Source organism: Telmatherina bonti (assembly GCF_933228915.1).
Source record: "Telmatherina bonti genome assembly, chromosome: 21".
In the NCBI taxonomy this organism is placed as follows: Eukaryota; Metazoa; Chordata; class Actinopteri; order Atheriniformes; family Telmatherinidae; genus Telmatherina; species Telmatherina bonti.
In genome coordinates, this window is record NC_136630.1 from 19,811,352 (window position 1) to 19,815,298 (window position 3,947).

The following is a 3,947-nucleotide window of genomic DNA, read 5'->3' on the forward strand; positions in this document are numbered from 1 at the left end:
GATCTTTTGCGATGACAGCAAGACAGCACAGACCATGTCTGCAGGCTGTAAATCCCCACAAACAATTAAAAAGATTCACAACGTCCACAAACTCAAAAAAAAAAAAAAAAAAAAAAAAAAAAAAAGGTTCCACAGGTTTAAAGTTGGAAATGCTTAGACATAAACAAACAAAAGAAAAACCATAACATGTGTAAAACATGGATAATTATTGGTTATATCTCTCTTGAGAGCAACTAAGCTGACCGATGAAGATGTGGAAGTAGAAATTAAACACAAATGCACACCCAATCATAAGCAATAACACATGGATCAGGGCTGCCAGACACCAGGTTGAGACACTGGGTCCTGTTAAAGACCGGTTTACCAGGTCCAAGGATTATCCATATGAAGTTACCTGCCCCTCAGGTAACACAAACCCCCTTTTGTGGTCTGCAGGGCAGCAGTGTGAAACACAGGTGTGAGATGCCAAAGGTGATGGGGAAGACAAACCCTGGAAGATGCTGTGTGGGCAGAAGGACAGGTCATCTCTAAACTGCTTTCAAGTTAAGTGACAAATCTATACAACAGCCTTCTGAGGTGACGAGTCAGCTCAAAATCAAAACAGGTTTCCAGCTACATAAAGACGACAGAAAATGTACACGTGACACATGGATATTATTTTAATATTGAATGCATTTTTGACTGCGAATAAAGCTTGTACAGCCGTGAGGTCAAAGCCCTTTCTTTATAGCTCGACAATGAGAACAACTTAACAGGATCAAGTTCAGCTCCTGACAACAAGCCCCTGCTCTGTCAAGTGTTAAGTTCCATTGTGACCTACAATGGGACACAATGGCCCCACAGGACCCAGCCTCTAACATACTGCCTATCAAATGTCTCGCTGAAAAAAAAGAGAAAAAAAACCTTGGCAAATTGATATCAAGATATGAGTGCATGTGTGCATCTTTTCCTTTAAAATACAAAGCTGCTCAACTGTATTTTACATTCAGAAAATTCAGTTTGGTGTGCAGGAAATACAAAATTATCCGAGCCAAATTCTCTGGAAGTGTAAGCGAAAGCAATAACAATTTTTAAGTTATTACAGGCCTTTAATTGTTTTCTGTTTTTTTTTTCTTTTACAATCTGTAATGAATTATTGTTTTTTGTATTTTTTCAATGAAATGACCCAAATCATTAAAAAAACATACAAAACCCACACACACACATACACCCCCCCCACCCCCCCAACTATATAAAGCAATGCATGTATATGCATTCCTAGAAACTGGAGTTGGACATATCTGTCCATAGACGAAGAGTGTATTTTTGGGAATTCTTCAGATGATAAAAATAGGAGCATCAATAGCTTTTGTCTATTACACTATGTACACATAAAGGAAGCAACATCAGCATTGTTTGTTGTATCCCCTCTCACCTTTATTTTGGTCTCTATTCAGCTCTCAGAGTAAATAGCTTGTTCCTTAGAATTTCCTTGCTAAAAAAAAAAAAGGGTTGCAAACTTCACCTGAACATAGTACTGGGTGTGAACAAAAACACGCCATGAACCAGGAAGCCAAAACAGTGAGTTTAAACTTACTCTAGCTATGGAAACGATGAGTGGGAATTCAGGTGGCGCTAACTTGTGAGGTTTATCACAACAAACATCTCCTGTCACTTCAACATGGCATGTGTTTCAGGAGTATTATTAAGATACGAGATAATGATACTTTTAATATATACAAGATTCCACAACAGCTTTTATCGGTACAAAATATTTTTTTTCCTCCCAGAATACATTTATGTTGGGTAAAACAGTTATAGTAAGATCCCCAGTGAATTAAAGCTGTTCAACTAACCTCTGGCTTCACTGTGGAATTTCACTGCAGTGCTTCAGGTGTTTAACCTTGTCATATTAAAGCATTTGTCACTGCAGGGCCAGACGACTGGGGCCAGGATGGACGAGGCATTAAAAAAAGACCCTTGCTTGCAGATCATCAGCTTGTCAGCGGCTGCTAGAAGCCTGCCAAGAAACATCAAAGCCTCCGAGACTTGCTCATTTCATCTTTGAATCTCATCAAAACACGCCCTCTCTGCTCCCGCCTGCTTGCATCCTCACGCTCCTCACATCAGCAGCTTTGTTATATAATTGAAAAAGGCCAATGCAGAAATGAAGACTCCAAAAAATCAGGTGGGAAATTAAAAGAAAAAAAGAAAAACTTTGAGGGTTTCATTGTGGTCTTTTGTGCAATATGTCTGACATGTCATTCCACTGCTCTGTCAAGGCATGGAGGCAGTTTCGGTCTGAGCAAGCTTGGTCTCAGAGGGAGTAGATTCCCTTCAGCTCCTGGCCAAGATTGATGGCTGTGAAAGAACTACCTGAGGCAGAGATCAAAGTCAGACAGGATACATACGCCTCAGCATTTAACTCTTTCATCTCTCACCTCTTCTACATGAGTCATGACTCTTCATCTGTCTGCTGGTTAACCCACCGCCTGATGAATGGTGCTGGCATGGATTGTCATTGAACGAAAGCAAAACAAGAGGAGTGAAATATACAAAAGGAGAAAACTTCTTGTCTTATAAGTCTATCACAGCAAAATGGAAAGTACCATGGATGTGACATAAAATATAACTTTTCATTCTTTACCTTTGCTTTAGCTCTGAAAGAGCAGTTGTCTTCATTGTGGAGGGCAGTCTTGGGGGAAATTTGCACTCCAGCAGTGAGGGTGTTGACAATTAAGCCATTTCCCCTCCAATCTATCTCCCGCCAACCAGCCATCCGGGCATCCCAGCAGATCAATGGGAAATACAGCTGCACAGCCCATGTGTGCCAGGCCGAGAGACGAGAGAGAAGATTGGGGTTAAAACCCTCCTGGCCCTCAGATTGGCTCCATCCCTGAGTCAGAGCATAGACAAACCAGCAGCTGTTGCCTGGCAGAGCAGGAAAACAGACGTTCTTGTCACATCTGTGAAAGCACAACTCTGTGTTTGGCTTTGACTCATTGTTTATTTACATGATGATTTGAGGTCAAAAGCCTGTATATTGCTGTTATAATCCTGCACCTGAGAGTGGAAAACAAATGCAGCAACATGTTCATTTCACCACCTGCACGGCCACGTGAAAGAAGTAGCCTCAACTTCTGTCACACTCTTGCCCCTTTGGCCCCTTCCTCAGGCAGTCCAGACTGGCCACTCCAAAATCAATTAGCCAAATCACATTACACAAAAGTAGCTGAGTTCTGCTTTCAGTGGCCAGGGCCCTCAGGTGTCACAAAGTCAGCTTAAAGGTGCAAGCAGTGAGTCTTGGTTTAAGTTGTGTCGGATTAAACCAGACAAAGAGCCATAGATATCTCACTGCACCTGTGCGACTTGCTTCTCAAGGACTGTTAATGGGGAGAGGCTTTGGTCCAAACGGCGGTTGCTCAGAACTTAATCTCCAAGCTCTCAGGCCATTGCAGGTATCTGTTTCCACCGTTCCCAGCATCAGCAAGTGCGCTATACTTCGACATAATCACAGAGTCGTCGTGTAACAGTGACTTCCATCTCTGCTGCCCTTACCCAGCTCAGGTGATCAATCATTTACATGTGTAATTAGGAACAGGTGTCAAAACAGAAACTGTACACTCTCTCTGGGACCCTGTGTGCGGCAGGCTGACATCAGACTTGGCAAGTCCTGAGTAAACAGGGTCAGGGAGAAAGAAACAGAGGGAAAGAAGAAGAAAAATGAGATGCTGAGATGTGCATGTTCTCCTGACACTTTCGGCTTCTTACCACCCAAGGGGTGATCTCCTTTTAAGCATATCAAGTTATGTAAGAGCATATTTCTGTTTATATGGGAACTTAAATACGAGGTTGTTAATCTTCACTGCTACTGTAAATAAATCACTGTATTTGAAATTAAACTAGGAACTCTTGTTTGTGACAGTTGTCTAGTGTTACAGCCACGACAAATATCATGGACGAACTGA